This window comes from Pteropus alecto, unplaced genomic scaffold (genome assembly GCF_000325575.1).
Source record: "Pteropus alecto unplaced genomic scaffold, ASM32557v1 scaffold166, whole genome shotgun sequence".
NCBI lineage: Eukaryota > Metazoa > Chordata > Mammalia > Chiroptera > Pteropodidae > Pteropus > Pteropus alecto.
The window spans coordinates 3323635-3330819 of record NW_006439757.1 but is presented as its reverse complement, the minus strand read 5'-3'; positions in this window follow the sequence as shown (position 1 = coordinate 3330819).

Here is a 7185-nt window from a genome sequence, read left to right as displayed (position 1 = left end):
GACCCATGATTCACATAAAAGTACTGAACATGCTCCATCAGTTTTATCTTTGCAATATTTCTCTCATGTCTTTCTCAAACCCAGTAGAAATAGTTTAGTTCTAAAACTCTACTAATTTATTGCAAAGATCTCCTGACTGAGATTTCTGATTTCCTTCAGCTCCCGCTCATCGTTAAAACAATTCGTGAATATTGTTGTGTTATAATGACAAACGTTTTTGTGCAAAATTTCTTGATAGTTTGAATTTTAGCTAATTAACTCAATTCAATATTTTCTTCAAAATGAATGCTTGATTCAAAAGGTCTAACCAGTATCTTGTCCAATTATTAATATAGTTTACTTGTATATATTAACATATTTAATTGTTATGTATTTGATAGATAAGGCCTGTTCTTTCTTGTGGTAAAGTGGTGTTTGGTAGCCAAGATATTGGCTCTGTTCTTAGAACAAATAGGTTGTTTTAAGGTATATAAGGTGACGAAGAATGTACATGTATATGGTGAAGAAAGGCGTAAAGACCTCAAAGTAGAGGCCTTGCAAACTGGAGTAGAAATTGAATGTTGTACCCTTGTTCCTTTTATAAATATTGGTTATTTAAAAATTAGTAGGTGTAACTTTGTGAAATATGTACAAAGAGCAGACTGTAAAGAAAATACCAATATTTAAAACTTTGAAAATAATTTAATTCTTTTAATGTTAAAATAATTCTCTTAATGTTATAATATATTTAATTTTTTTCTACAATTATGGATACATGGCATTTTCATAGCCCAAAATAAATTATGCACATTCATTACATATTATGAATGAGAAAATCCAATTGTATAAGCTGTGATGCCTTTACCAAGGGAAGCAGGACACTGTGCTAGGTGAAGTTATTTATTGTTTTTATATATTTTAAATGGGCTTTGTAAGAACAGAATTTGATTTTGAAAATATGGAATGGTATACTGAAACTCCCAGAAGTACTCAGAAATCTTATCAGTCACTGTCAGAAAATCATTACAAACATGGTTGGGGGAAAAAGAATTATTTAATATATTTCAATATCTATTTATAATTTATCATCTATCTATCTATCTATCTACCTATTATCTATCTGCTCTATTAAATCATTTCCAAACATATTATTGTTTAAGTAGAAATTTTAGGTGCTGTATAGAGTAGCTGTCCTTTCGATAGTGAGAATTTTTTCACCTTGTTGATAATTCAAGTAGTTATCAATTTTATTACATTTCTATTACTATTAAATATTGAAATATTTTGAATATTTCATTATCATAATATCTTTAAAAGTTGGTTTAGCATCGAAGAAGGGGGAACACATCTTAAAACTCATCTCTTAATTATATATGACAACTTCATTTCAAATGCTAAGCATTCTCATGCCTGTAATAATTTTCAAGCTTTAAAAGATTACTAGGACTTCAAATGTTATCATTATTCACTTATTTAAGAATGAAGTCTTAAATTTAACAGTTACTACAGGCTTTATTCTGTTAATTTTACTAAATCTTCCCCGAATACATCTCTACTGATATAATTTTTCAAGTCTTATCCTCCCTCACTTTCCCTATTACATACATTTTTTTTTTCACCTAACAATCAGCCCTAGAAGTTTTAATGGAAAAAAATAAATCCTTTGGGCACTACACAACATTGTAAAGAGTGGGTCATATTTTTTACCTGATTACTTTTCTAATTTAATACCATGGGTTTAAAAGCTTTTACATGCATTCCAGGTAACTCTGAGTCCCATTTACTACATCCTTTAAATGACAGATCATTTTCTTCACTTTTTGTTATATTATTTTCTGTTGTTTATTTCCTCAAAATGTTATGACTCTTTTGTATGAACAAACTGACAATATGAACTTTGCAGTTTGATCTATTATATGGGGATAAAATTAGTGTCAGTAATAACTATTTTTCTTCTGACTATCCTAATGTTGATTTTAATTTATGAAAAAAATCTCTAAAAACAATGAAAGAATATTTCAACATTTTACTGAACAGTTATTTGATTTAGTTGACTATATAAGAATTAATTATAAGTATGGCTTGATCTTAACTACACAAATTTTTCTATTATTCTCTTCATTAAAGTTTTAGTAACATTTTTGGGTGAGCATGGGTTTATTTCTTTATATATCATTTATGTGCAGTTCATACACAAAAATTATAAATAAAATTGTATCTTCCTTATAATAACCAGAGACCAAGTTTGTATATGCTTTATACTTATTCATATTTAATTAATGTATGCAAAATATTGCCTAAAAATGGCATATTTAAATATGCTAAAAACAATTTAATTGTTCACTTTAAATGGTTGAATTTAAATGGTGTATGAATTATATCTCATTAAGGCTATTTGAAAAAACTGTTTCACAGTTTTTTATGGACACAACTAACAGCAACAACTAGACAGAAGTACAATTCCATTTACAGCCACCCTAGATGCCTCTTGAAATTCATTTCTATTTATTTATCTATCTATCTATCTATCTATCTATCTATCTATCTATCTATCTATCTATCTATCTATTTATTTATTTATACTTATTGAAAAGCTGTACATAATTAGTATCTACAACTTAATGAGTTTGAAAATAAATATATCCCCATAAATCATCACCACAATGTATGCCATAAACCTATCCATCACCTTTAAATGTTTCTTCTATCCTTATTCTGCAATAAACAATGAGGGTGCAGATATCTGTTTAAAATCTTGATTTCAACTCCTTTGACTATATATAGGATGATATTGGCATAAAAACAGACTTATAGACCAAAGGAACAGAATAGAGAGCCCAGAAATAATGACACATATGGTCAACTGATCTTTGACAAGGGTGCCAAGAACATAGAATGAGGAACGGAAACCCTCTTCAATAAATGGTGCTGGGAAAACTGGATATCTACATGCAAAAGAATATCATTAGTCTCTTGTCTTATATCATACATAAAAATCAACTCAAAATGGATTAAAGACTTAAACTTATGACCTTAACTCATAGAATTTCTAGAAAAAACATGAATAAAGCTCTGGACATTAGCTTCAACAGTGATTTCTTGGACATAACACTAAAATATAAGCAACAAAAACAAAAATAGGCAAATAAAGTTAATGCAAACTTTATTTGATACATAAGTTAATTTTCAATGCCAAGGACTTCTGATTTATCAATATGTATTAGTCAGAGCTTTTTTTTTTTGCCTTAGGTAAGAAGATTATCAAATTCCATTCCTACAATCTTATGAGATATTATTATTTTTATTTTACTATTGACTCAACTGGGGTTCAAAAGGATAACTTACTTGAAACTATGTGGCCAGTGTCAGATCTACTTGACTCAGATGATGTGGAAAATGTCAAAGGCCAGACTTAATAATTGAAATAATGTATGATAAAAATGTCGTGAATTGGGAAATAGTAAAAGTATAATATTGTGACTTTTTAGCCACCATTGTTATACACATTTGTACTAAAAAAATTTTTAATTATATTGGTTAATTATCTAAAGAAACATGAAAAGCAAGATTTGTGATCATTGAGTTATTTAGTTACTTAATCATCATTCATTTTAGAGTTAGTCTATACACTACTTTATTTGACTATTTTTAATTCTGTACCATTCTTGATAATCAAGCTTCTATCTTAGAGCTGTAATTTTTACTTCTCTTCCTTGGCACAGGAATTTAGGATAACTTCAAAATGAAATATTCTCTGCGTTGGACTCCTCCTCCCTTTTACACCTTTGGGGCGTAGATTGTAGTGTTTGCTAGAACAGAAATAATTATTTATGCCTATACTGTAAGAAAATAGTCACTTCTTCTATACAGTTTAATGACAGCTCCTAGGTCACATCTCTAAGGCCGAATAAGTCAGAGAATTAAGACAATTTTTCAGAAATATTTATGAACTTTTGTCTAAACTACCTGTATTTTTCAATATAATTACTTGAACTATCTGTAGTGGTGCTGTAGTTCTTTGCTTCAGCTAAAAAATCTGACCTGAATGTGCTGAGTTAAAGATAATGAACAATTTTTTTTTAATTATGCAAGATAAATCATCCAAAGCATAATATACTTAGTCACAAGGTGACCGATTCCATGGGGGAACTGGAGCAGTGTTAAGATCACATAAATATACACAAAGAGAACAAGATATATATTAACACCTTTTTTTAATTTTAAAAAGAAAAAGTGAAGAATGTATTCTTAGTTCTTAAAATAGTGGGTTTGCTTAAGTCTGTACTTTCAGAATTAACTGAGATTGGCGTTTCTATTTTTAATAAAGTAAAACTATTTATTTTGAAAATATTATTTGTAATTTTTAAATTACTAAATGCAAAAAAATACACTCGGCTACCAAAGGGGAGTAAAATTACACCATAAAATTAATACAAAGGAGATAGTTTAACAGCTTTAGCATAAATAAGTGTTTTCTTCAATGTGGTGTACCACAAGGAAGTTGAGGTGTGATGAAATAAGTCAACATGTTCCGTAATTGTGATATTTGTGTCTCTAAAAGAAGGAAAATAATTAGAAAAACAAAAACAAAAAACTTTGAAATGAATATTTGTAATAATTCTCACATGTCTGAATCACATATTTTCTCTAGTGTCTTCTTCTCTTTTTTCAGATTTTAACTTACTTACATCATAACTAACATGATGATGAAATGGCTACCAAAATACTGCTCTTTATTTTAATGAAAAAGAGTCTTAACCAAAATCTATCACTTGTAACTCAGAACTGAAGAAATGTTTTAATTGTCCATGAACAAAAAGAGAGACCCATCATCACTCTCTGGATAATTTTAATGCTGGGAAGAGCATATTCTTTGGCATACAGTATCTTTTCTTAAACACATCTACTCTTAAAATCACAACTTGATTATATTTGCCCAAACTAAACCAAACAACATTTTCTCTTCTCCAAAGAGGAAGTTTAACCAAAAATTTTTTCCTTGTCTATAGTTTTCCCAAAACTCAAGTTCTCGCAATTTAATATAAACACAGCTTTGGATAAAATCTAAGTTTGTTCTCATGCAAACTTAGATTTTAGCTTGTTAACTCAGTTAGGAGTCGGTCACCCTTATGTATTTGAAGGGGATGTTTGCTTTAAAAGCTTACAAGAATACTTTAACTTTATGTATTCTAGGTACTACTTTCATAGCTAACTATTTTTGAGAAGAAATACACTTATTTTGGCTCATATTTCTTCAATCATTATCAAAATTATTTCTAGAATACCAGTGATGGATGATTTAATTATTTTTACATAATGTCACCAAGGATCTATAGAAGATTAGGGAAAAAGGGAAAAAATTCAAAGTGTAGTACATATGCTGTCTGTACCAGTTTATAATGTTTTAGTAAAATATTATAACATCAGTTCAGGGATTTGGCATCAATTTTCATAATTAAAAACTGATTCTTTTCTGAAATAGGAAATTCTCCCATCTCTTTATCTCTGTTTATCTTTCCATATATATATATATATATATATATATGTATGTATATATAAACAGTCTGGGAAAGTGAGATATTTACAAAAGATGTTCAATAAATAACATGATAATTAATTCACTATTCGCTTGTACAAAACTAAAGTAATTTGAACAATCATCTGTGTACATCAGCATTGAGGTAACTTAAAGTGTCTAGTCAAAGCATGTTTGATTTCTTGGGAGACATTCTCATAAACACGTACATTTGAATTTATGTGTACAGTCATATTGTATCTTCAAATTTGTAGCTGTCTTTAGGATAGAAATCTTTAGTATCATAATTTGACATTATTCCACCAAACTATAGTAAATAATTGAGTAAAAATTATTCTCTCTGTTAAAACTCTAAATATGAAAGAAGCAGTAATTCTTGAGTCAACTTATAGTTGAGCTGAATGGTTGAATGGCAGCAAGCACGTATTAGCTAAGATGGCATAATGTGTTTGGATTTGTTTGCAGACAGTTTTAGAGAAGAAATTCTAAATAAAGACTAAGTAATCATAATCATGTAACAAAGCTATTTTATTCACAGCTGGATTATGATGATGCATAAAACCACATGTGCAATCCAGGTTCTCAAAAATCTCTCAGCGATACTTTAGGATTTTATTTTCCTATTTGATTAGAAGAACATAAACCTTATAGTTTAAAAAATTAACTATATTCTCTTTTGCTTAAAGAAAATAAGTCAGAAATATATAATTACCCCAGAAAAGATGCTATTGGAGGGAAAACAAAGAGCAAATATTATGTGAAAGATTATATATGTAATTGCATTGGTCTCTTTATTTTATTTTCTTTCTGTTAGAATATCAGTTAATTATAAAATGATTGAGTATCTACTAAATGCAGATTGTTTCATAGAAATAAAATTGGATTTGAAATCAGAGAGAAAACACTTAAAGCTGACACTTATTGATTTTGTTTTGATACTGAAAAAATGTTTTAAGCAACATCTTCATCAAAATCGTTGAATATACCTATACTAGTTATAATATTTTTTCACTGTCCTCAGTATACATTAATTTTTTTTCTATTATATGTAACATACACTTAGAAAAGTCCCAGCTTTAATGAATAACTGTAATGTTAATACCCATACCCATGAAACTATCACCTATGTCAAGAAATAAAATCATGTACCCTACTTCAAACACAAATCCATAAATCCCTTTTCCAAGAAATACCTATTATAATTACTTTATGATAACCAGTTCATTGCTTTCTTTTATAGTTTTGCTGTCTATGCATCTCTAACAATGTAATTTGCTTTTGCCTACTTTTAGAATATCGTATAAATAGTCTCAAAGGCTATAAAATCCCTGTTGTTTTCACTGATCTAGGTAGAGACTGTTATTTTTAATACTGTATGGAGCTCCATTTTAGAATACACTATTATTTATTTAACCAACAATTATTAATAGAAATTTAAATTATTTGCATTTTGGGAGTTATTTTGAATGACAATGAAATAACTTTCTTTGTACATGTTTTCTGGTGCCTAGGTACCTGATTCTCTAGGGGATATTCCTAACAATCGAACTGACTGATCATAAGACATGGGTATCTACTTACTTACAACATATGATTTTATCTTTTCTTTTCATGAGTACCATACAAATTACAGCATCCATTTTAAATTAAAAGTTTATCGATAATTCTAT